The following is a 6,000-nucleotide window of genomic DNA, read 5'->3' as shown; positions in this document are numbered from 1 at the left end:
TTTCTACTCTGCCAAATAAGGGCTAAAAATCCTTAACTAATAGAATTGCTATGGGAATAGAAGTAAGGGATTAACTCCTTCATTCATCAGACAATGACAGCTCACAGGTATTGATCGTGTCCTGAGCACCGGATTTATAAACACGTGAAGTCCCGAAAATCAATACCTCAGCCCCATTAGGGTGGCACGTTTGTGTCCCTTGTACAGATGAGGAAACTCGTGGCTCAGAGAGGTTAAGTCACTTACTGAAGATCACAAAGCAAGTAAGCGGTAGAGTCAGGATTTGGCTGCTCTGACTGCATCAATCCATTTAATTATGTTTATGGAGCACCTTCCAGGTGAACGGCACTGTTTTAGGCCCCGGAGAAAGGTGAAGGAGACAAAGATCCCTACCTTTAAGGGACAGATATTCTATGGGGAAGGGCTGACATTGCAGGGGGAGGTGCTGACATCCTAGGAGGAGACACTAACGTCGTAGTGGGAGGGGCTAAAAGTTTAGTGGGAGGGGCTCACATTCCATAGGCGGGGCTAACAGTCAAGGGAGGCTAACATTCCAGAAATAGGAGACTGACATTCTCTATCCTTCAAAGTCTGTAGCTACCACCTCCTCCCAAAACCTTGTCCCTACGGGTGTTGACTGAACACACAGTAGGTGCAAATCTGCCATCTCTAGGGAATCAAGCCTACGTGAAAAGAGTGGAGCCTCTGTTCTCCTGGAGCTTGCAATATAAGGAAAGACAGTCCTGAAGGGAATGATCTCACAGAAAGATACTCACCTCCCAGGCAGGAGGGAGGTAATTACACGCTGTTAATCACTACCTCTGTTTCTCTCAGGCAACAGGGAGGGGAGGCGGCGCCCCCAATCTGGCCTGGTTTGAGATGTTCCCAACCGTAGGAGACAGGCAGACTGTCATCAAATGTCGGAAAATACCTGTCATGATACTCCTCACCCCCTGACACCGTCCCAGCCCTGCACTTCTGAAACCCTCCTTGCACTGCTGCTGTTCTGCTCCATTGACTGAGCACCCAGATGCCTTCTCATCCTCACAACAGCTATGCTGGGGTAGAGACTTACTCACGCAGTGTCCCAGGTGGGACGTGATGCCAGGGAGTGCCGGAGTCCACAGCCCGCATCCTTCCCCTGACACCACCAAACTTGGTGTGGGTTTCCTGGTTCCTATTTTTGTTCACGTGGAATGAAATGAAGAAGAGGAATTTGACAGCTTTACCCCCGTGTCCGTCCATGAGGGTGGGATTGTTGCTGTTTCATGCGCTTCTGTGCTCCCCGTGCCTGGGATGCGGCCTGTGATGAATGATGCTCCATCCTGCTCGCACGGTCTCGCGCCGACTGAGACCTTATTTTGCAGAGTGTCAATGATTCCCTCTTTGAAGATGGGGGCCTCCCGCATGCCTCCTCCTGCGGTGGGTGATGCTGGGGACCCTGGAGTCATCAGGCCTGGGCTCTGATCTCAAAGAGGCCTCAGGCTGGCCACGGAGATGGACACAGGTGGTCAGGGCTATGGCAAAAGGGTACCAGCAGCTGTAGGGCCCAGAGGACGGAGTTCAAGGAGAGAAGCCGTGCCAGATGGGGCTGGAGGCCTCAGTCTAAGGCCAGGCTGAGAGGCTAGGGCTTTGTCCAGGGCACTGACTGGGGAGCCGCAGGAGGTTTGTGAGCAGGGGAGGGACAGCAGGTAGAAAGATCCCTCTGGGGCCTGGTGGGTAATGGATAGATGCCAGAAGGAGGCTGGGGCAAGGGAAGAGGAGGAGGCCTAAGCAGGGAAGGGCCAATCATGGAGACTGAGAGGAGGCGGATGGGGCACACAGAGTGGAGGAGGGGCAGGGGGGACAGTGCTGGGACTGATGGGCTGGGGAAGGGAAAGACTGACACCGGGCACTTCCCTCCTCCCTTCTCTCCCCTCCACCCTCCAAGTCTTGGGCACTTTGAGCCCCACAGGAGCCACAAGGAGGGCCTGGCCATGCCAGCCAACCACTTCCCCTCCCCCACTCCTTTCTCCTTCCCAACACCAGCCTGCCCCTCCCAGCGCAGCCAGGCCACTCCCTCTCGGCCTCTCCTTTGGCTGTCCTGGGTCCAGACTCCCTCTCCCTGAAGCCTGTCCCCAACTCCCTACCCACTTCTTATTGCAGAGGCAAACTCAGCAATTGAGTGACTGTGTGACCTTCAGGGAGCATCCATTTGCTGGTCTATAAAATTAGTGTATTCATTTCCTACCGCTGCTGTAACAAAAATTTAGTGGCTTAAAACAACACAAAGTTATTATTTTACAAGTCCGGGGGCCAGAAGCTTTAAATAGGCCTTCTTGGGCTCTCGAGGAGGATCTTTTTCCTTCCCTTTTCCAGCTTCTAGAGGCTGCCCACATTTCATGGCTCGTGGCCCCTTCTTCCATTTTCAAAGACGACAGGTAGCACCTTCAAATCTCGATTACTCTTTGGCCTCCCTCTTCCACTTATAGGGACCCCAGTGATTACACTAGGTCTACCTGGATAATCCACAACTATCTCCCTATTTTAAGATCATCTGATTAGCAACGTTAATTCCACCTGCAACCTTAATTTCCCTTTGCCATGTAACCTAACATATTTATAGGTTCTAGAGATTAAAATGTGTGCATCTTTGGAGTCATTAATCTGCCTACCACAATGGGCATGGGGATCCCTACCTACACTTATTCATCCATTTATTCGACAATATTTATTGAGGATCAGCTATGCACTAGGAACTATTTTAGGTACAAACTGGGTGAAAATCCCTGCTCTTATGGAGTTTCTATGTTAAAGTGTTGGGAGACAGGAGAGGGGAGGATGCAGACAGACGATTAACACAATACAGAAGTTAAAGAGGGTGTAGTCCTCTCTCAGCCCGTCCTACACCCCCGCAGCCTTGCAATTCTGGCCGTCTCGTTTCTGGAGAACTCGCTTGAGGTTTTACATTTCTTTCTCATCATTGGGTTTTAGTCCCTTCTTTCTCTTAGTTTGTTTTTCGACCAGCAGGTCCTTATGCAAATATGTCCCAAAGCCTCCTGTGGGCCTGGCCCCTGGGCTGGGTAATGTTGAGGATTCAGATACAGATCAGCCTTTGGGGAGGCTCTCAGGCTGTTCAGGAGGCAATAGGGCATAGGCAGTTCCAGCCTGGGGGGTGAGGGGCACTTTAGGGGGTCAGATAAAGGGAAACAGACTGTAAGGGGGGTCTGCCTGGAAAAGTCAGAGAGCGGTTCCTGGAGGAGGGGACATTTGAATTGGGAATTGCTGTGTGGGTAGAAGTTAGCCAGATGGAGGTGGAAATACATTTGTTCACTGATTCATATACAGACATGCCCTGAGGCCTCATGGGGTTTGGCTGTTCAGGGATCACTTGTTCATTCATTCACTCCCTCGAGTGTTTCGGCAGGATAATGCAATGTTTATGACTCCAGGTCCTGGAGTCAGTCAACCCGGATCCTTTTCTCAGTTGTTTTACTTTCTGGACGGCCCAGTTATTTAGTCTTGCCCTGTGCCTCAGTTTTCCCTTTGATAAAATGAGAACAGCAACGGTATCTTCCTCACAGTGTTCTTGGAAGAATAAATTAAAATGGTACATGTAGGGCCGGCCCGGTGGCGCACTGCTACAGTGCGCCGCTTGGGAGTGCGGCAGCGCTCCCGCCGAGGGTTCGGATCCCACATGCAGACCGGTTCCCGCTCGCTGGCTGAGCGAGGTGCAGGTGCGACACCGAGGGTTGCGATCCCGTTGCCGGTCCTGGTCCGGTGCGGGCGCGACACTGAGGGTTGCGATCCGTTGCCGGACACGAAAAAAGACAAAAAAAAAAAAAAAAATGGTACATGTAGAGGTCACACTGCCCCATACATAGCGAACACTTAGTTCCTGCCCTTGGCTTTGCTTAAACCCACTTAGAGACCCTGCACACAGGGAAGGTGATACCTGACCCAGTGGTCGGGGTGAGTGCTGATCAGTGAAGGTGGCACCCAACTGGGTTTTGAAGGATGGGTGGGAGTTTGCCATCTGCAGTGATGGGGTCAAGCACGGTGCTCCAGGATGAAGAAGTAGCAAGGACGAAGGGTGTGTGTGTGCAACTGCGTGGCTTGTTCTAGGAACCGCAGAGCAAGAGGAAGGGATGTGCTAAGCTAAGAGGCTGATGATGAGGGTGGGGCCACAACAGGCAGGGCTGCGAATGCCAGGCTGAGGGGCTCATACCTTAACATGGGGCCGATGGGAAGACAGCACCCAGAGGAATAAGCTAGTCCTGTTCACGGAGGGGGAAACTGAAGCCCATGCTCAGACCCTGCTTGGCAGCCTCTCTGATTTCCAGACAGGTCTCAAGTCCCAGTTCCTCTTCTGTCCACTTGTGAGCTGCCCACATGTCCCTACTTTGAGTCCTTAAGGAAAGACCAAGCCACCAACTCCTGTTTAGATGGCCTGGAAGACACTTGTCTCCCATCTGTCCCCAACCTGCTAGTGAGCTCAGGACATGAAGGAACAGAGGAGGTAAACTGAGGCCTGTGGACAGAGCAGGACCCAGGTAGAGATCCCCTGAGTTAACATCCAGACCTCTGAGGTCTCACGGACATGAGTTCAAATTCAGACTCAGCCTCTGCTCTGCTGTGGGATTTTGAGCATGTGAATCCTCCTCTCTGAGCCTCAGTTTCTCCACTTGAAAGGTGGAGCTGTTCAGAGTAGCCACCTTGTAGGACTTTGAAGCTTGAAGGACGCATGTTGAAAAGGATAGCAGGGTGAAGGGCACGAGGCTGGAGAGAGGGGCTAACTCCAGGAGTGGGTCCAATTGATGTGATGATAAGGACAGAAGGGGGGCTGCAGAGGGGATAGATGGGGGCAGGTCACCCAGGGTTTCAGTCCTAAGCTGAGAGGCTGGGATTTTGGCCAGGGGAACTGGGGAGCCATGGGAAGGCTGTGAGCAGGGGAGGGGCCGGTCAGCCCTGGAGCTGTGTCAGGACAGACAGCAGGGAGGCCGTGGAGGAGGAGTGGCCTGGCCTGGGCTAGGGTGATGAGGAGAAGGTGGGGCACAGTAGTTCGGAGGGGAGATTGGGGGAGATGAGGGGAAGAAAGGGCAGAGGATGGTGCCTATGTGTCTAGGTGAACTGTGGGGCCATCCCTGAGGTGGAGGAGCAGAGAAGTTTGGGAGGACGGCTGTGTGATGTGCTAATGCGGAGGCTTGTGGGTCCTGACAGCATCATCCAGCCCATGGAGGGTCCTGCGGAGACCTGGCGGCAGGCATCCTTTGGTGCCCTGTGCCCACCCAGGGCTGCCCTCTTCCTCCTCTACTCCCTGTGTTCACCTTGTACATCTTGGAGGTGGCCTGGTGATCCGGGCAGCAGGGCCCCTCCTGACTGCCCCCACCCCCACTGGCCACCTTGTTCAGCCACCAGGCTGCAGCCAATGCCATCTTCATCATGCTCCTGCCACTTACCCTCACCTGGATGTGCTCCGGCTGGCTCCTGGGTGCTGCCTTTTGCCACCCGAACCCCAGCCTGGCCTTCCTGACCTTGGGATGACCCTTGTAACAGGACGGCTGCTGGGGAGCCACCCAACCTCCTTGGGCCCCGCATTGAATAAGCTGGCGTTTGGCTTCAGAGTGGCACTGGGGGTACTGAATGCCTCCTAGAGCTCGGTGAGGGCCGGGAGGCCGCTGGCGAGGCTCACAGGAAGGCCTCTGTTGCTGGGTGTGCCACAGGCTGTGGGGGCCATGGTGTTCCTCTGCTAGTTCCTCTTCCACCTGCTGTTTCTGCTGAGGCTAGTGGGATGTGGGAGACTGGGTGAACACAGGGGATATTTGGGTGCTGCTCAGACACCTGGGGTTCATCCTGGTGGGGGCCAGCAGCTGCTTTAACCCTCTGCTGTATGTGTGTAGAGACCAGGCTTTCAGGTGATGGCTGTGCCAGGCCCTCTGATCTTGCCGAGGGGGAGTGTCTGAGGATGAGATAGGTGGGATGGGACAGGAGGGATGGAGGCTAAGCCTTCCTGAGAGGACC

The sequence above is a fragment of the Galeopterus variegatus genome, unplaced genomic scaffold (genome assembly GCF_000696425.1).
Source record: "Galeopterus variegatus unplaced genomic scaffold, G_variegatus-3.0.2 Scaffold7957, whole genome shotgun sequence".
In the NCBI taxonomy this organism is placed as follows: domain Eukaryota; kingdom Metazoa; phylum Chordata; class Mammalia; order Dermoptera; family Cynocephalidae; genus Galeopterus; species Galeopterus variegatus.
The sequence above is the reverse complement of the archived record's forward strand: the minus strand, read 5'-3'. Positions refer to the sequence as shown.